Source organism: Rattus norvegicus, chromosome 16, assembly GCF_036323735.1.
Source record: "Rattus norvegicus strain BN/NHsdMcwi chromosome 16, GRCr8, whole genome shotgun sequence".
NCBI lineage: Eukaryota > Metazoa > Chordata > Mammalia > Rodentia > Muridae > Rattus > Rattus norvegicus.
The window spans coordinates 23,382,552-23,405,019 of NC_086034.1; positions in this window are offsets into that span (position 1 = coordinate 23,382,552).

Sequence of the window (22,468 nt, forward strand, 5' to 3'; positions counted from 1 at the left end):
TGACAATAAGTACAAAGGCTAATATTTGTGACCCTATATCCTTTGGCACCATTTATGAAAAGCCTTTAAAGTGAATAATTATTGGTAAATAATAAATATATGCAAAAACCTTTCTTCCCATTTCCTAGTGTATTTTAAAGACAAAGAGAAAATTTCATCAAAAGTTACTACTTATAAAAATTGTTGTGCAAATTACCTATGATCCTGATCACTATCAGACACAGAAATTATCATCTTAGCCTGAACTGTTGTCCCATAGTGAAGGGTTAAAAGGACAGCGTCATGTTGCCACTGCTGCTTTTTGCCTCTGGACTAGGGATGTTTGCAGCACTCTAGGTGAGCATGCTCAACTCGTACAGTAGTGAAAGGGGCTGCTACAAAGGTCGACTTGAACTTCCTTCACTGTAGGGGAACATTCATTACTACCACCGGGAAGCACAGTCTCTGGTGACTGTCGTTGCAGGACAGTCAAATATAGGAGACCCAAAGACCTTTACAAAGTATTTCCAGCTGCAAGTGTGACAAAGCTCTTGAGAGATCAGTGTGTTACTGTAGTCGAGATCTTCTGAAGAAGATGTTAAGGGCCCTCAGATCTAGCATTGACCCCTAGCTCATTTCCAGCAAAAAGAAGTTCAACATCAACTTCCATTGCCGGCCATGGCAAGAGCAACTGGAAAGACTTCCTTAGTAGTTATGCAACATGAATTATTACTCCAGAGAGAAGCATGAAAGAAACTTGCAGATAGAGCAGCAATCTCACATAAAACATTTTTAAAATATATTTCCACATATAAACCATAGTGTGTCTCAAGTTTCACTCTCTGGATAAAGCCTGTCCTCGAAACATGCTTCAGAGAATGAACAACCCTAGTTCATTTCCTTTACAGTATGTAAAACTCCACTGCACGCCCCTTGGCATTGCCCATGACCAGAGCAAGTTTTTGTCCTATCAACAAATGGGCTGAGAAAATGTCTCTATGGTGGACCATATGCTCAGCATGTGTGGGGCCTCTTTCAGTCCTCGACAACACAAACAAAACTCCAGTGCTGAAATACATTTTAAAGAAAGACACCCACATTATGATAATTCTGTTTCCCTCAGGGTTATGTGAAGAGGGTCATTTAGGTTCCTCTACACTATTCTCTGGCTGGCTCTCTCCAAAGTAGGTATGAGAGATGCTGTGGTGTAGGTTGCTGAAAGGATAAATTCTGTGGTGCTTCTCCCACTGTTGGAATCTAATCTTATTCAGACTCACTCAATGGATCATTCAGTGCTGTGTACTGGAGAATGATGTGGTTTTTCTACCTTCCATCTACTGTGCCAATGTTTTTTTTTTTTACTGGAAATTATGTCTTGCAGCATATAAATCAAGTATCACTATATCTTTTGCTAATTAATAGAACTACAGGGAAAAGGTGCTGTCAGAGTAGCCCATATGGAGGCTGCTTTCATTGAATGCTAAGAATATCAGTTTTCATTCCCCAGCACTACCTACAAATCTCACACACCATTCACTTCTCCAAAGGTTCCTGAGTGAGCCAGATATTTATAATATCAAGATATTCACATTAAGTGGAAGACAACTAAAAATGACTATAAGATAATCTGTGAATTATAAAATAAGTATGATTGAAATATTATGGAGGGAAAAATTCCAGATTATGCTAATGATATTTAGTCTCCAAAACATAATGAAATTAATTGAATACTGTTTTTGGTTTGCTTTTTAATATGATAATATTTTCACACACTGACACCTATGACATGTAGCAATAATCATATATATAGTATATATGCTAAAACCTGAAATAAAAATGTATTTTATATCAAAGTCAACTTGCTGCTATGTGTCTAGAGAGGACACAAATCATGGAATAGTTTTTTTTTTTAATCAAAGGTCACTACATGCATCAATAGTTCGATTTGAATATAGTAGCATTGCAGATGATATAATTTGAATTTGAAATTTCTTAGAAGCTCTGGTTGGTTGGCATTGTTGTTCATATGGGGTCTCAAGCCCCTTCAAGCTCCTTCAGTCCTTTCTCTGATTCCTTCAACGGGGGTCCCGTCCTCAGTTCAGTGGTTTAATGATGGCATTTGCCTATGTATTTGCTGTAGTCTGGCTTTGCCTCTCAGGAGAGATCTACATCCGGTTCCTGTCGGCCTGCACTTCTTTGCTTCATCCATCTTATCTAGTTTGGTGGTTGTATAAATTTTTAAAAATCCCATAAAAGAAAAAAGGAAAAAAAAGAAAAAAAAAGAAATACAGGGTAAAAAATGGAGCAGAGAGGAAAGGAAAGGCTGTCCAGTGACCGGCCTAACTTGGGATCTATCCCATGCATAGGCACCAAACCCTGATACTATTACTGATGCCATGTTGTGCTGGCAAACAGGAGCCTAGCATGGCTGTCCGCTAAGAGGCTCTACCAGAAGCTGACTAAGACAGATGCAGAGACAGCCAACCACTGGATTGATGTCTAGAATGCCTATGGAAAAGTTGTGTAAAGAAATAAAATGTAATTCAATAAAAAGAATGCAAATACATAAAACAACTTTAAAAGAAAAAAAGAAATTTCTTAGAAACAATATCTTAAGTAAATCTGAATTCTAAAAATGGTTGCCAGGAAGTGAAGAATGGATATAAATATATTCATATTTGATTTCCTTACTTTCCTAGCACAAACAAAGTTCTTTCTATAGTTAGGGTAGAATCAGTAGAGGACTTACACTTAATCTTACCTGAATTATGCCGGTTAGAGTTTTTCAAAATGGATTTTAGCTGTCCTGGTGGTCTTACTCCACTGTGGTGTATTTTAAGAATGTTATGTTAATATTCATACTAAACATTAATCCAATGCATTTGATTACTTCTTGCTTGATTTTCTAACTTATATTACATTTTAAATTGTTTTAAAAAGCTATTCATTTGTTCTTTAACCAGTTGAGTATGTCTGGGAATACTTTACTTCCAACTTTTCCCCATGTAGAAGAAAAGGAAGGAAATTAGGCCCAAAAATTAGCCCAATGAAACCATTATACAGATACATATATACACACAACCACCTCTCTAGCTTTTGCTCTCATAGCTATACTGAGTGATATTTTTAATCTATAGATGCAATGGAATTAGTCCCCTGACTACATTAATCATAACAGTCTTTGCCCCTGATGCAGTAAGGCACCTATTCCCATGATACTTTGTGAATATTTCACTATCTATGATGGTACCACCCAAGTGGTTTGCTTGTCGAACATCAAATAGATTTCTATTGCTGCTAGAGCTCTTCAAAACCCACCACTGCATTTGTAATGTTCAAGCTGCTCCTTCTTAACACACGCATGAATGAATCCCGAAGTCACAATCTGCCTGTTTCTGTGCCATTTATCCATTTTTATGAACATAATAAGGTAATAACAGAAACAAAGAACAATAAGACTAATTGCATTGAGACTGTGAAACTGTTTGCACTTCCAAGTATAAGTTAACATGCGTATTTTGCAAGGAGTCTTTGAACAGTTTTAGTATGGAAAAGTTTGAATCTTGATTTTGACATTAGCTTGTATGATTTAGGGAATCTTAATCATGGAGGGAATAAGTCATGTGATAGTATTTATAAAATGATTTCCTGATTCAGAGCCCAAATAAAGAGAACAACATAATTGTCCTCTCTTGTGGAGGTAAGTAATCCTAATGAGCACAGAATGAGCTTGAAATACACCTTTTAATATTCTACCAAACCAGTGTCTAACCTAGCATCCTGGACAGGAATGGATGGGCCTTCACCTAAATGTTCATGTCCAACTGATATGGAAGGCAAAAACCTCCTTTATAGAGAGATAAATAATAGTCACATGGTCACTTAGTTCTATACATTCAGCTAATCTATTGAGATTCAAAGGATCCATTCCTGTGGAAAACTGATCATATGAATGGATATTTGATGGGTGGAGCTTTCAGAAAGACATGGGTCTTGTGGAATAATTAAAAGGTGAATGACTGGTTCCCATGAGTTCCCATGCCAGGTGCAATCACATGCTCTAGATGTTTCTCTGTCATCCATTTTCACACACTGTCTCCATAGCGGGTTGTTCTGTGGGCCATGCTAGTGTGGCCACATGCCAAGCTAGCCCCAAGCATTCCATAGCCTAGCACCGCTTCCTGTCACAGACTCTTCTCACACTCCCAACAATCCAGTGAAGTCATGACTCAACAAACTGTAACCCAGCAACTGTAACCCAGAGTCATATGTTAATTACTTAATGAACAATACATTTGCACAATCAACTTACAACCAATTGATAAGGACATAAACCACCCACTTAGGTAAGATATAGTTAGTTCATCTAGACACACACAAACCAGTACATATCCATCCCTTAAGAATAGCCATAACAACCTATAAATGTAAAGTGAGAAATGTTAATATCCACCTTCATGGAATCTCAGCCTTTCATTGGATGGACTGCAACTCATGCGTTTCTTCTAAGATATATGATATATGCTACACCTGACAAAAAGTTCCTTTGCCTTCATAGCTGGTGTCAAAGGAGGAAAGAAATGGTTGCCATCTTGTAGTAATGACTGACAACTGAGAATCATCCCACATTATGTACCGTGTCAGAGAGATGAATGCCTGAAATGATAACTATGAGTGTGGGTCTTAGTCCACAAATACAATTTAGTAAGGCTTTGAAAAGCTAAAGAATCTTAAGTGGACATTAACTTTCAGAGTTAATCCTAGCAGGCTCTTTTTAAAAACTGCATAGTTTTTTCTTGGAAATGGCATACTTGTGAGCATACTTTTCACATTCATATAAAGTACACTGAACAAATTTTAGGCTAAAATTATATTCAGAATACTGTGGGACCTGTAAGATACAAGTCTCAAAGTATACCCAAAAAGAATTTGCTTTTTATCTTTGCACTCCTCTAGTACTAATGTACTGTTAAGCCTTACCAGGACATAGGCCTTTCATCTTTAAAAAACAAGACTTCTGAAAATAAAAACAAAATATGTATTATTACAAGTATAGAAGAATATTACAAATAAAATTATGAAACTCATTTTTAGTATCAATGTCTATGAGAACAATCTATTGAGTACTCTAGAGTAAATATTCATTTGTAGCCAATTACGTCACTTAGAACCAATCCATTCCCTGTATATTTCAAATCAAAGATGGCAGTAATTTATCAAACATCAATGTCTAGAAATAAATACCCGTGAACAATTGTGATGATCCTAACTGAACTCTCTCAGAATGACAGAAAACCCCATCCCTGCCAGTATAAAAACAATCAACTGTGATTCCTTTTACTCTGGGCTAATGATTCTTGAAAGAATAACAGATTGGGTCTGGTGGCGCACAACATGAATCCCAACACTGAGGAAGCAAAAGCATATGGATCACTGTGATTCCTTAGACAAAGAGAGCTACAATTTAGTGAGACCATATCTTAACCTAACCCCTAAAAAGAGAAAAACCCAGAGCCCACTTCATGACTCTTGCACCAGTAAACACCCATGGACAAAGAGTTGGCTAAAGGCCAGCATGAGAATACACTCAACAAGAACAAAACAATATAACACACCTAGAGCCCAGCTATCCTACTACATCAAGACCTGGATATGCTAACAAAATCAAAACACAATAAAATGACATTGAATCCAATCTTATGAATATGATAGAGGAATTTAAAGGAGAAATTATCAAATCCCTTAAAATATACAGGAAAATACAATCAAACAGGTGAGCAAAATGAATAAAATATGTCAACACCTGCAAATGATTAAAGAAGCAATAAAGGCAACCCAAAATGATGGAACCTTGGAGACAGAAATACTCCAAAAGAGAACAAGAACAGAAGCACAGCCAACACAATAAAAGAATTGGAAGAGATGATCTCAGGCATACATGATATACTCAAAGAAATTAATACGTCAACCAAAGAAAATATCACCTAAAAAGTTACTGACTCAAAATATTCAGGTAGTCTGAGACACTGTGAAATTTTGTACTAAGGATAATAGGAATTGTTCAAAAGTGAAGAGAGTACCAGCTCCAAAGATGAGAACATATGTTCAACAAAATCATAGAAGGAAATTTGTACAACATAAAGGAAGAATGCCTATAAACTTAGAGGAACCTTACAGAACACCAAATTGATTGGTGTTAACAAAAATAAATAATAATCACTCATTCACAAAATGAGAATGGCAGGAATTAACACTCATTTGTTGTTAATATCTCTCAATATCAGTGAACTCATCTTCCCCATTAAAAAGGCACAGCCTGATAGGCTGGATGTGGAATCAGGGCCAAACTTAAGAAAAATAGGAACAGGAGAAGAAGATTCCCAGATTAAAGGCCCAGAAAATATCTTCAACAACATCATAGAAGAAAACATCCCAAACCTCAAGAAAAAGATGCCTACATACACACAAGAAGCTTACACTACAAATAAGAATTTACTGTGTCAGAAAATAAATCCTCCAGCTACATAATAACCAAAACATTAAATCCCCAAAGCAAAGAGAGAAAATTAAAAAGCCACAAGGAGAAAGAGGCAAGTAACATATTACATATAAAGACAGAACAATCAGAATTATACCAAACTTCTCAACAGAGAATTAAAAGCCAGAAGAGCCAGAGAGATGTCTTACAGACCCTAAGAGACTATAGCTGTCAGCCCAGACTACAATACTTAGCAAAATTTTCAATCAATTTTACTCAAGGTGGAGTAAAAAGCTATTCTGTGACAAAACCAAACGCAAACTATATCTTTCTACTAACCCATCACTAATCAGGATGCTACAAGCAAAACTCCAAGACAAGGAGAGTAACTGAACTCAATTAACACGAGAAACTAATAATCGCATAGTAAAACCAACCAAGAGAAACACATGCAAACCAAAATCAAAATACCAAGTAAAAGCAATCATTAATTATTAATATCTCTGAACAGGAACAGATTCACTTACCAAATAAAAAGACATAGTCTAAGAGAGTAGATACATAAACAGAATCTATACTTCTGTTGCATATAGAAATGCAACTCAGCCACAAAGATAATCACTGGCACAGAATAAAGGACTGGACAAAAGGTCTGTAAAGCAAATGGACCCAAGAGTCAAGCTGCAGCAGCCAATCTAATATCTGGTAAAATAGACTTTCAATGAGAAATAATTAAAAGAGATGGGAAAGGACACTGCATATAAATCAAAGGAAAATCCAACAAGATGATGCTTCAATTCTAAACATCAATGCTTGCGATACAAGTGCATCCTCCTTTACAAAAGAAACATTTACTAATTTTGTTAAAGCTTAAACCACACCTCCAATTCCACACATTAATAGTAGGGGACATCACCTACATATTATCACGTTAATGACCAACAGGCATGTCACCAAAAGAGAAACTAAACTGAAATGTAATGCAACTAGTAGATGTCATGAATCAAATGGACCTAACAGATATCTGTGGTGGTTTGCCCTTAAGTTTCTGTATTTTGATGCTAATTCCACTGCCCCAAGGACAGCTGCCTAGTCACATACTCAGAACTCAGATGACTTCACCAGAACCACCTCCCCACTGAATTTGTAAAATACAGGTGAGGGGCAGGTACAGGATAGTAGGAGACCTGACATTGGAGGAGAAGCAAGGTTGGGCAGGATAGAAGCTTGAAGGAAGAGAAGGGGATTAACACAGAGAAGAGGAGAGAGAGGGGGGAGGAGCCATGGCAGGTGATGTTAAGATTCTGCTCTGTGTATTTACAGGTTGTTATCAATCTTCCTAAGGGATGGATGGTACCAGGCCTTGTATGTTTAAGTGGCAACTATACCTTACCAATTGGATCAAAGATTATTGTGTTGTGTGTTCTTTTATGTGAGGGTTTGAGTGTAGGAAAATGTGCGGCTGGGCTGTGTTTCCGCCAAGATATCTAGCAGATATCTTGGGGCACCGAGGTGCGGACCTAGCGGGGTAAAAGACAACTTTTAGTTTTTATTTTAATATTTTTACAACAACAGATATCTATAGAAGCTGTCACTCAAATGAAAAAATATGTATCTTCTCAGCACCTCATGGAACCTTCTCCAAAATTGAACATGTACAGATACAGATCTACAACAGATACAAGAAAATACAACAACAACAACAACAACAACAACAAAAGAACACCAAAATGCTTTTGTGTCTGATAAGGTCACCATGGACTAAAGTTGGACTATGTCAACAACAAAAACAATGGAAAGCCTACAATCTCATGGAAACTGAACAACTCTATGCTAAGTGACCACTGTTGAAAGAAGAAATCAAAGTCTTTCTAGAGTTCAATGAAAGTGAAGGCACAAATCATACAAACTTAGGGAACACAATAAAAGCAGTGCAAAAGGAAAGTTCATAACACTATGTCCCTTCAAAAGAAATGGAGAGATTTCATAATAGCAGCTAATCAGCACATATGCAATATTAAAAATAAAAACAAGCATACACGCTCAAGAGAAGATGGTATGAAAATTAAACATAGAAACATGGGAAACAATACAAAGAATGAACAAAACCAAGAGCTGCTTACTCAAAACCACTCTGACATGTCATTTGACACCCATCACAAAAGCAAAGATGAAAAACTCAAGTGAGAGTGAATGCTGGCAGGTTGTGGAGCAAAGGGAACACTAATCCATCACTGATGGACGTGAAACTTTGAACAACAACTTTGGAAATCAATTGGGTGGTTTCTCACAAAACTGAGAGAAAAAAACTGTTCTACCTCAAGGGCCAGCTATAACGCTCCTGGGTGTGTAGTCATAAAGATGTCACACTGTACCAAAGAAACACTTGTCAAACTATGTTCATAGTAGCTTTGTTCATACTAACCAGAATCTGGAAACAACCTGGATGTCCCTCTACTGAACAATGAATAAAGAAAGTGATGTATGGCTCCCAAACCCCGTGGGAGGTCCGGACACTTCTGGTTTTTAGCGGGAGTCCGAATCTCGTGCTCCCTGCCTCCAGCTCACTGCTCCCAAACCCCGTGGGAGAGAGAGCTCACCGCCCGGACAGGTGGGCACTCCTGAGACTGCAGAGCAGAAGAGACCACCAACACTGTCCACCCCTGCCCATATACCTGGCCCAAGAGGAACGGTCTGTGGGTTCCCGTAGATAAGGGCACAGGAGCAGCAGGTCCGCTGCATCTGAGACACCGCAGGAACCTGAAGAGACCAGCCAGATAAACGGTTCTCTGCACCCAAATCCTGGGAGAGGGAGAGCTAAACCGTCAGAGAGGCAGACATGCCTGGGAGACCAGAAAAGACTACACTGTGCCCACATCTCTGACTCCAGAGGAAAACACCAAACGCCATCTGGGACTCTGGTGCACAGGGGGCTCCAAGAAAGGGCGGCGCAGGTCCTCCTGGTTGCTGCCCCTGAGGAGAGATCATGAGCAACACCCACGAGCAATCTTGAGCCTCGGGACCACAGATAAGACCAACTTTTCTGCTCCAAGTGACCTGCCTGGTGAATTCAGGGCACAGGCCCACAGGAACAGCTGAAGACCTGTAGATAGGAAAAACTACACGCCCCAAAGCAGAACACTCTGTTCCCATAACTGGCTGAAAGAAAACAGGAAAACAGGTCTACAGCACTCCTGACACACAGGCTTATAGGACAGTCAAGCCACTGTCAGAAATAGCAGAACAAATAAACACTAGAGATAATCTGATGGCGAGAGGCAAGCACAGGAACCCTAGCAACAGAAACCAAGACTACATGACATCATCGGATCCCAATTCTCCAACCAAAGCAAACACGGAATATCCAAACACACCAGAAAAGCAAGATCTATTTTCAAAATCATATTTGATCGATACTGGAGGACTTCAAGAAAGACATGAAGAACTCCCTTAGAGAAATGCAGGAAAACATAAATGAACAAGTAGAAGCCTACAGAGAGGAATCACAAAAATCCCTGAAAGGATTCCAGGAAAGCACAAACACTTGAAGGAATTAAAAATGGAAATAGAAGCAATCAAGAAAGAACACATGGAAACAACCCTGAATATAGAAAACCAAAAGAAGAGACAAGGAGCTGTAGATACGAGCTTCACCAACAGAATACAAGAGATAGAAGAGAGAATCTCAGGAGCAGACGATTCTATAGAAAACTATCGACTCAACTGTGAAAGATAATGTAAAGCAGAAAAAGCTACTGGTCCAAAACATACAGGAAATCCAGGACTCAATGAGAAGATCAAACCTAAGGATATAGGTATAGAAGAGAGTGAAGACTCCTAGCTCAAAGGACCAGTAAATATCTTCAACAAAATCATAGAAGAAAACGTCCCTAACCTAAAGGAAGAGATACCCATAAGCATACACGAAGCCTACAGAACTCCAAATAGATTGGACCAGAAAAGAAACAGCTCCCGTCACATAATAGTCAAAACACAAAACGCACAAAATAAAGAATATTAAAAGCAGTAAGGGAAAAAGATCAAGTAAAATAAAGGCAGAACTATCAGAATCACACCAGAAACTGTGAAAGCCAAAAGATCCTGGACAGATGGCCTACAGACCTTAAGAGAACACAAATGCCAGCCCAGGTTACTTTATCCTGCAAAACTCTCAATTAACATAGATGAAGAAACCAAGATATTCCAGGACAAAACCAAATTTACACAATATCTTTCTACAAATCCAGCAATACAAAGGATAATAAATGGTAAAGTCCAACATAAGGAGGCAAGCTACACCCTAGAAAAAGCAAGAAACAAATCGTCTTGGCAACAAAACAAAGAGAAGAAAAGCACACAAACATAACCTCACATCCAAATATGAACATAACAGGAAGCAATAATCACTATTCCTGAATATCTCTCAACATCAATGGCCTCAACTCCCCAATAAAAAGACATAGATTAACACACTGGATATGCAATGAGGACCCTGCATTCCCTACAGGAAACACACCTCAGAGACAAAGACAGACCCTACCTCAGAGTGAAAGGCTGGAAATCAACTTTCCAAGCAAATGGTCTGAAGAAGCAAGGTGGAGTAGCCATTCTAATATCAAATAAAATCAATTTCCAATTAAACATCATCAAAAAAGATAAGGAAGGACACTTCATATTCATCAAAGGAAAAATCCACCAAGATGAACTCTCAATCCTAAATATCTATGCCCCAAATACAAGGGCATCGACATACATAAAAGAAACCTTACTAAAGCTCAAAACACACATTGCACCTCACACAATAATAGTAGGAGATTTCAACACCCCACTCTCATCAATGGACAGATCATGGAAACACTAATTAAACAGAGACGTAGACAGACTAAGAGAAATCATGAACCAAATAGACTTAACAGATATTTATAGAACATTCTATCCTAAAGCAAAAGGATATACCTTCTTCTCAGGTCCTCATGGTACTTTCTCCAAAATTGACCATATAATTGGTCAAAAAACAGGCCTCAACAGGTACAGAAAGATAGAAATAATCCCATGGGTGCTATCAGACCACCACGGCCTAAATCTGGTCTTCAATAACAATAATGGAAGAATGCCTACTTATACGTGGAAGTTGAACAATGCTCTACTCAATGATAACCTGGTCAAGGAAGAAATAAAGAAAGAAATTAAAGACTTCTTAGATTTAATGAAATCGAAGGTACAACATACCCAAACTTATGGGACACAATGAAAGCTGTGCTAAGAGGAAAACCCATAGCTCAGAGTGCCTGAAGAAAGAAACAGGAAACAGCATATGTCACCAGCTTGAGAGCACACCAAAAACTCTAGAACAAAAAGAAGCAAATACACCCAGGAGGAGTAGAAGGCAGGAAATAATCAAACTCAAAGCTGAAGTCAGCCAAGTAGTAACAAATGGACCATAGAAAGAATCAACAGAACCAAAAGATGGTTCTTTGAGACAATCAATAAGATAGATAAACCCTTAGCCAGACTAACTAGAGGACACAGAGAGCGTTTCCAAATTAACAAAATCGGAAATGAAAAGGGAGACATAACTACAGATTCAGACAAAATTAAAAAAATCATCAGATCTTACTATAAAATCCTATGTTCAACAAAACTTGAAAATCTGCAGGAAATGGACAATTTCATAGACAGATACCAGGTACAGAAGTTAAATCAGGAACAGATAAACCAGTTAAACAACCCCATAACTCCTAAGGAAATAGTAGCAGTCATTAAAGGTCTCCCAACCAAAAAGAGCCCAGGTCCGGACGGGTTCAGTGCAGAATTCTATCAGACCTTCATAGAAGACCTCATACCAATACTATCCAAACTATTCTACAAAATTAAAACAGATGGAGCACTACAAAATTCCTTCTATGAAGCCACAATTACTCAAACCACACACAGACCCAACACAGAAAGAGAACTTAGAACAATTTCCCTTATGAATATAGACGCAAAAATACTCAATAAAATTCTGGCAAACCGAATCCAAGAGCACATCAAAACAATCATCCACCATGATCAAGTAGGCTTCATCCCAGGCATGCAGGGATGGTTTAATATACGGAAAACCATCAACGTGATCCATTATATAAACAAACTGAAAGAACAAAACCACAGGATCCTTTCATTAGACGCTGAGAAAGCGTTTGACAAAATTCAACACCCCGTCATGATAAAAGTCCGGGAAAGAATAGGAATTCAAGGCCCATTCCTAAACATAGTAAAAGCCATACACAGCAAACCAATTGCTAACATTAAACTAAGTGGAGAGAAACTTGAAGCAATCCCACTAAAATCAGGGACTAGACAAGGCTGCCCACTCTCTCCCTACTTATTCAATATCGTTCTTGAAGTTCTAGCCAGAGCAATCAGACAATAAAAGGAGGTCAAGGGGATACAGATTGGAATAGAAGAAGTCAAAATATCACTATTTGCAGATGATATGATAGTACATTTAAGTGATCCCAAAAGTTCCACCAGAGAACTACTAAAGCTGATAAACAACTTCAGTAAAGTGGCTGGGTATAAAATTAACTCAAATAAATCAGTAGCCTTCCTCTACACAAAAGAGAAACAAGCCGAGAAAGAAATTAGGGAAACGACACCCTTCATAATAGACCCAAATAATATAAAGTACCTCGGCGTGACTTTAACCAAGCAAGTAAAAGATCTGTACAAGAAGAACTTCAAGACTCTGAAGAAAGAAATTGAAGAAGACCTCAGAAGATGGAAAGATCTCCCATGCTCATGGATTGGCAGGATTAATATAGTAAAAATGGTCATCTTACCAAAAGCGATCTACAGATTCAATGCAATCCCCATCAAAATACCAATCCAATTCTTCAAAGAGTTAGACAGAACAATTTGTAAATTCATCTGGAATAACCAAAAACCCAGGATAGCTAAAACTATCCTCAACAATAAAAGGACTTCAGGGGGAATCACTATCCCTGAACTCAAGCAGTATTACAGAGCAATAGTGATAAAAACTGCATGGTATTGGTACAGAGACAGACAGATAGACCAATGGAACAGAATTGAAGACCCAGAAATGAACCCACAGACCTATGGGCACTTGATTTTTGACAAAGGAGCCAAAACCATCCAATGGAAAAAAGATAGCATTTTCAGCAAATGGTGCTGGTTCAGCTGGAGGTCAACATGTAGAAGAATGCAGATCAATCCATGCTTATCACCCTGTACAAAGCTTAAGTCCAAGTGGATCAAGGACCTCCACATCAAACCAGATACACTCAAACTAATAGAAGAAAAACTAGGGCAGAATCTGGAACACGTGGGCACTGGAAATAATTTCCTGAACAAAACACCAATGGCTTATGCTCTAAGATCAAGAATCGACAAATGGGATCTCATAAAACTGCAAACCTTCTGTAAGGCAAAGGACACTGTAGTTAGGACAAAACGGCAACCAACAGAGTGGGAAACGATCTTTACCAATCCTACAACAGATAGAGGTCTTATATCCAAAATATACAAAGAACGCAAGAAGTTAGAGTGCAGGGAGACCAATAACCCTATTAAAAAATGGGGTTCAGAGCTAAACAAAGAATTCACAGCTGAGGAATGTCAAACAGCTGAGAAACACCTAAAGAAATGTTCAACATCTTTAATCATAAGGGAAATGCAAATCAAAACAACCCTCAGATTTCACCTCATACCAGTAAGAACGGCTAAGATCAAAAACTCAGGTGACAGCAAATGCTGGCGAGGATGTGGAGAGAGAGGAACACTCCTCCATTGTTGGTGGGAAAGCAGACTGGTACAACCATTCTGGAAATCAGTCTGGAGGTTCCTCAGAAAATTGGACATTGACCTGCCTGAGGATCCAGCTATACCTCTCTTGCGCATATACCCAAACGATGCCCCAACATATAAAAAAGACATGTGCTCCACTATGTTCATAGCAGCCTTATTTATAATAGCCAGAAGCTGGAAAGAACCCATATGCCCTTCAACAGAGGAATGGATACAGAAAATGTGGTACATCTACACAATGGAATATTACTCAGCTATCAAAAACAATACCTTTGTGAAATTCATAGGCAATGGTTGGAACTGGAAAATATCATCTTGAGTGAGCTAACCCAATCACAGAAAAACACATATGGTATGCACTCATTGATAAGTGGATATTAGCCCAAATGCTTGAATTACCCTAGATGCATAGAACACCTGAAACTCAAGATGAATGATCAAAATGTGAATATTTCACTCCTTCTTTAAAAGGGGAACAAGAATACCCTTGGCAGGGAATAGAGAGGCAAAGATTAAAACAGAGACTGAAGGAACACCCATTCAGAGCCTGCCCCACATGTGGCCTATACATATACAGCCACCCAATTAGACAAGATGGATGAAGCAAAGAAGTGTAGGCAGACTGGAGTCGGATGTAGATCTCTCCTGAGAGACACAGCCAGAATACAGCAAATGCATAGGTGAATGCCAGCACTGAATTGAGAATAGGACCCCCATTGAAGGAATCAGAGAAAGGACTGGAAGAGCTTGAAGGGGCTCGAGACCCCATATGAACAACAATGCCAAGCAACCAGAGCTTCCAGGGACTAAGCCACTACCTAAAGACTATACATGGACTGACCCTGGACTCTGACCTCATAGGTAGCAATGAATAGGCTAGTAAGAGCACCAGTGGAAGGGGAAGCCCTGGGTCCTGCCAAGACTGTATCCCCAGTGAACGTGATTGTTGGGGGGAGGGCGGCAATGGGGGAGGATGGGGAGGGGAACACCCATAAAGAAGGGGAGTGGGAGGGGTTAGGGGGATTTTGGCCTGGAAACTGGGAAATGGAATAACACTTGAAATGTAAATAAGAAATACATAAGTTAATAAAAAAAAGAAAGTGATGTATACTTTCAAAATGGCATATTATCCCACTATTACAAACAAAGGCAGAATGAATTTTGCAGGTAAATCAATGGAACTTGAGAATATCCTCCGGAGTCCAAACAGGACATGTGTGTTATGTACTCACTTATAGATGGTTATTGGCCAAAAATACAGACACCATGCTATTATCCACAGACTCAGAAAAGCTACACAAGAAGGAATGCACAATTGAGGATGCCTGTATCTCACTTAAAGGAGTGCATAAAGCAGTCCTAAGAGGAAGACGGAGGGAGTGAACTGAATAGAGAAGAGATACAGAGGGCTATGGGATGGGTTCGGAATCAGGTGTGGGTAAGGAAGAGGAGAGATGGATGGATGGTCCTGAAAGTGAATGGAAATCTGCAACTGACAAGGGTGAAGTTTTTTTTTTTTTAATGAAAAAAGACAATGTGGGATACTATTCACCTACTAAAGACAAAAACATAATGACCTTTGCAGGTGAATGAATAGAACTTGAGAATAACTTCCTGAGTGACATAACCCAGACCCAAAAGACATGGATGGCGTATACTCACTTCTAAGTGGATATTAGCAATAAAGTACAGGATATCAATACTATACTCAAGACCAAAAGAAGATGAAGAAGAAAGGACCAAGAGAGGATTTTGAATCTAACTTAGAACATACCGGAAAATACTCAGAGGAGGCAGAGGAAGGAAGGAACTAGGTGGGAGTGGGTAAATTTGAGACAACTGAGTGTTTCAGGATCGGGTCTGGGGAGATACAGGGGAGATGGCTTGACAGCCATGAAAATGAATGGATAGCTGAAGCTGGCAGGGGTGGAGATATCAAAAAAATTCACTTGGTCATCACATTAGATGCTGATAAAGTCGTTGATAAAATCAAGCACCCCTTCATGTTAAAAGTCTTAGAGACCTCAGTGATCAAATTTGCATACCTGAACCAGCCAATAAACACTAACAACTTATATGCAGAGAAACTTAAAACCAGAGAGTAAGCAAAGCTGCCCACATACAAAAGAGACCTCACAAAATCTACCAAAGAACTCCTACACCAAAGGTGATAAACCCTTACAGAAAAGTGTCTGAATACAAGATTAACTCAAAAAACCAGCAGCCCTTCCTCATGCAACAGTTAAAAGGGATAAGAAAAATTTAGTCAAGCAAAACCCTTTACAGTAACCACAGATAACATTAAATAGCCCAGTACAACTCTAATCAAGCTACTTAAAGACCTGCCTGTCAAAAACTTTATGTCTCTGAAAAAGGAATTAACAGGACATCTGAAGATGGAAAGATCTCCTATACTACAGATGGATAGGATTAACAAGGTGAAAATGGCCATCTTACAAAAAGCATCTTCACAGTCAATGCATTTCTCTTCAAAATTGCAAGACCATTATTTACAGACCTTGAAAGAGCAATTCTTTAAAAAACAAAAAACCCATGATAGCTGACAGATAGATGATAGATAGATGATAGATACATAGATGATAGATAGATGATAGATACATAGATAGATAGATAGATGATAGATAGATAGATATCTTGAATAATTAAATAATTTTTGGAGGTATCATCATCCCTGATATCAAGACATATCACAGAGCAATCATAACAAAAGCTGTATAGAATTAGTATAGAAACAAAAAGTTGACCGATGGAATCAAATCAAAGAAAAAACACACATACCTACCAACACATGATTTTGACAAAGGCAAAACCACACAATGGGGAAAATAGGAAAGTTTCTTCAACAAATGGTGCAGGTGTAACTGTATGTCTGCATGAAGAAGAATGCAAATAGATCTGTATTTCTCAACCTGCACAAAACTCAAGTTCATGTGGATGAAAGACCTTGACATTGAAACAGAAACTTCAATATACTGAGGACATCGGTACAGTAGACAATTTCCTGAACAGCACACCACTGTCCCAGCCTCTGATATCCATGATTGATAAATGGGGACTCACAAAACTTAAAAACCTCTGTAAAGCAAAGGACACCATCAAAAGGACAAAAGAGAAGCCTACATTTTGGGAAAAGATCGTCATCAGTCTTACACTTCACAGAGAAATAATGGTTAAAATATATAAAAAGCCCAAAAAGTTAGACAGCAATAAACCAATCTGAATATGGTGTACAGTGGTAAACGAAGCATTCCCAGCCGAGGATGCTCAGGAGGCCGAGAGACATCAAATGCTCATCTTCAGTCATCACTGAATGCAGATCAGAAGTACCCTGAGTCCATCCTACACCAGTCAGAGCAGCCAGAATCAAAACCTCAAGGGACAGCCATGCTGACAAGGATATTGAGCAAAGGGAACATTCCTCCATTGTTGGTGGGAGAGACATTAAAATCCCTTTTCTTTTTTTTTCTTTTTCTTTTTTTCAGAGCTGGGGACCGAACCCAGGGCCTTGCGCTTGCTAGGCAAGTGCTCTACCGCTGAGCTAAATCTCCAACCCCTAAAATCCCTTTTGAAAAGCAATTTGGCGGGTTTTTTTTTCCAAAAATTTTGAAATAGTTTTTACCTTAAGACACAACTATGTCAATCATGGGCATATACCCCAAACTTGCTCCACCATACCACCCAAGCACACTTGCTTAGCTATGTTCATAAAACCTCTCCTTGTAATAGCCATGGACAGGAGACAACTGAAAAACTGATTAAGGAAATGTGGTATATTTGCACAATGAAATAATACTCAGCTATGAAAAACATGGAATTTGAGAAAATTGCAGGCAAATGGATGGGATTGGCAAACATCATATTGGATGAGGTAACTGAAACCGAGAAGGACAGGCATGGTATGTACTCACTTAAAGGTGAGGACCTTAGCAGCCATAAATTACAGAATAACCAGGCCACAGTGCACAGACCTAAAGAACCTAAGTAATGAGGGCCCAAGGGAAGATGCGTGAATCTCACTCAGGAGAGAAAATGAAATAGATATCAGGATTCGATTGAGGGAGGGAAATTAGTAGGATGGGGAGGGGAACTAAGGTGCAGAGCAGGTATGGTGTGGGAGCTGGGACAGAAGATACCAGTGGAGAGGCATCTCTGTGGTGAAACAAAGACCAGGAACCATGGGGGCTCTTAGCAGTCTATCTATGGAGCTGAGACTTGCAGAGCCTACTAGCAGCAGGTGATATGCAGCTTTCAGTGGTCATCTTCTGTACACAGGGGAGACTTCCAGGAGAAGGAGGAGAACACCAAAGCACTCAGAAAAACATCAACCCAAAATTTATCCTACCAGCAAGATATGCAGGTTAAAATGGAACGGACATTAAGGAGATACCAAACCAATAACTGGACCAACTTGAGACCCACCCTGTGGGAGAGAGCCAGTCTTTGACTCCATTAATGATATTTTGCTATGCTTGCAGACAGAAACCTTGGATAATTCTTCTGAGAGTCTTCATCAAGCCCTGGATAGAAACAGATGTACACACCCACAGCCAAATAAATATCAGGTGGAGGTTGGGGCGTCTTGTGAAAGAGTTGGGGGAAGGATATTGAATTCAAAGGAGGACAGTGCCATTGAAGGTTCAGAAACACAACAAGAAAACCTACAGATTAACCAACAGGGGCCCATGAGGGCTCACAGGGACTGAACCACCTATCAAAGAGCACGTCAGGGCTGCACATAGACCCCATATTCAGAGGTAGCAGACGTGCAGCTTCACGTGCTCTTCATGTGGACTCCTGATTTACTGAAGTGAGGGCAGGTTCTCATTCTGTTGCCTGCATTTGGATTCCTTTCTGCTAGCTGGGCTGCCTTGTGTGGTCACAGTAGGAGAGGAGCTAAAATGTCCGCACTATTTTATCTAGGGTGAATAAGACCAGCTACAATATAGTAAATTTATATATGATATAAAAAATCTTACCTTCCAAAAATCTTACATGCTTCACTTCTTTTTTATGTGCTGGTCTTCTTGCACTGTGGCATAGATTTATAAGTTATGGTTATTGTACTATTCATAAGAAAAACATTTAGCGAGCATTTGAAGCCCTTTATATTTCAGTCCCCTGTATCTTAGTTTAGATGTTCACAAACAATGTTTTTTGAAACCGGATCTCACTATGTAGCCATGCTGGTCTGAAACCCACGCCATAGACCATGTTGTACTTAACTCACAAAGGTCTGTGTGTCTCCTACCTCCCACAGTCTGGGATGTAATTCATGGAACTACAGGTCTAGTCAAACAATTTTGAATTTATTTTTCAGCAATTCACTATGACTGTTGACTGGTATCCTTGCGACTTTCTCAAGAGAAAACATGAGGCATGGTTAGCTTTTAAATAGAACACAAACTAAAAGGCTCAAGCATGCATACACACAATCAATCAATCTCTCTCTCTGTCTCTCTCTCTCTCTCTCTCTCTCTGACACTCTGTCTCTCTCTCTGTCTCTCTCTGTCTCTCTCTGTCTCTCTCTCTGTCTCTCTCTGTCTGTCTCTGTCTCTGTCTCTGTCTCTGTCTCTGTCTCTGTCTCTGTCTCTCTCTGTCTCTCTGTCTCTCTCTTCTCCCTCCCTCTTAAAAACTCTAAAGAGAATATTTGCCTTGCTCAGGGATGTATGGCAGTAGACTCTTAGGGAACACTAGGAGGAAAGATTCCAGGTCTGCAAGGAGATAAGAACTCCAGAGGACAAACAACAGAGTGAAATAACCTGGACGCCTGGGGCTCTCAGAGACTGAACCACCAACCACAGAACATACACGGGCTGGACTCACACCTTCCCACTCATATGTAGCAGAAGAGCAGCTAGGTTTTCATATGGGTCCCAGTCAACTGGGATGGGGCCTATCAAAAAGCTGTTGCTTATACATGGGATACCTCCTTCTAGCTGAGCTGCCTTGTCTGACCTTGGAGAGAGAGGAAGTGTCTACCCTTGCAGAGACTTGAAGTGCCAGGGTGTGGGGATACATAGGGGATCCATGACTGCTCAGAGGTGAAGGGGAAGGGGAACCAGAAAGGACTGTGGAATAGGGAGACTGAGACAGGGTCAGTGAGTTTGATGTAAAATGAATAAGAAAAAATAAAATTAAATATTTCAAAGAGCATTAAGTTTTGAAAGGAGAGTGAGCTCTCTCTAGAAAGGCTCACCTTAAAGCACAGATCTATTGTCTGGAAATAATGGCTCAACATAAACATTAGGTAAACATGTGTACTAAACAGGGAATTTCAGCATAATAATTTTATTTCATATGGAAGGGTATATAGCTTTGTAAGATCAATTTTTTTAGAGCTAAACATTCACAAAATCTAGGAGAAGATTTATAATTCTAAAATACCAGAATATGTGGAAGGAAATGAACTATTTATATATCCACATTAAAAGCTCCATCTGAAATGTGATACAAAAATGTCTTGGAGTGCAATATCACCAACATTGCTAGTTAATTACAGGATGAAAGTTTACCGAACACCTCCTAGCAAAAGGTTGTTTTCTACTGCATTGGACATTTCAAACAGATCATTAGGAAACACTATTTATTACCTGTGATTATGTAACATATAATTCTAAAGATATGGCTTATACTGTCATTTTTAAGGTCAGAAATTATAAAATTTCAGACTCAGGGACTGGGGGTGTTTATTCATGGTAGAACATTTGCCAATGACACACATGACCTTTAATTCAGTGGCAAACTGTGTCAGAATAAAAAATACTGAAGTGGACCAACAGCTGATCTAGCTTATTCTTTGTCTTGGTTCATGACTCACGAACTGAACTACTGAGCTATGTAGTACTCCTGGTACTGCTGTTCTTTTGTTGTGTTGGAACAGTCTCTTTTCTAGCTCATATTTCGTGTGTAATAAGCTTTCTAAATATTTCTCTCAGAGTTTTTCAAATCATTTAATATCATATTAATATTCCTGACTTAAGCAATTCTCACCATCAAGAACAACACTAAGATTGTAGAAGAGAAGAAACTGTACCTGTTTGACACTTGCACGGCCTGTGCATCTGCACTCATTGATTCTAAGAAGTTTATCATTTCAGTCTGATTTTCATATGTTGCAAGTTGCAGTGGTGTCAAGCCATACTGTAAAGAAAACAATATTACATTTTATAAAACAACTTGTTTCTCAACTGAAAGTTCATCACAGATTTTGTGAACATAAACACACACTGTACTGAGTCACAAGGCATCATTTTTCCTACAACACCTGCTGTGCTTTCCACACACAGCTCTCTTCTTCCCTTTGACACATCTTTTGTCTACACAACACTGCATATGAACACCAATCCCTTCCAGAATTTTCCCCAAACACTCAATGGTTCCAATCTTCTTAGCTCCAAAAACTAGGACCTCCATGGACACAACCCCAAAATATAAAGTTTGGTATGCCCCTGTTGAAGGAGTGTGCTCAAGAGGTATCTGGAGCAGAGTTTCTCAATCTGCACTCCAAATATATTTCTTTTCTAAACTAAGAATTATCTCCCAAGGGCAATAGCATCTTCTATGAATACCAAAACTTTTGAAAATCATAAAAATGTTTTGTATATTTTCTCAATGATCAGATTTTCTAATTTGCCTGACACCTCTCTCCTTTCCCAGTCTGCCCTCATCCCTGAGCCAAACACACATCAATACCTTCTTAGCAGCAACCCAGTTCTATATATTCTACAATCATTAAACTTGAAATGTATTTCTTTTCCTTGTTGGTGTAGATGTGATGTGATGTGATGTGTGTGTGTATGTGTGTGTGTGTGTGTGTGTGTGTCTGTGTGTGTGTGTGTGTGTGTGTGTGTGTAATCCTAAAGCCTATAATCTTGAATTTCAAACTTAAAGTCAACGCTGAGACAAAGTATGCTATTCTGTGGGTTTTTTGGCACTAATTATAAATACACACACACACAGACACACACACACACACACACACACACACACACACACACACATATATATTTAAAGAGAAAAAGCGTTCCTCTGAAAACATTCAGTGAGAATGCTTGAGGTTCTGCATGTAGAAAATAGGTCTGAGTGTCCCAGCTAGAAGTAGCTAGAAGTGCATTGGGAATGAAGTTGAATGACCTTTACCTCTGTTTTGGCTTCAATATCTACGTTGTACTCCAGGAGCAT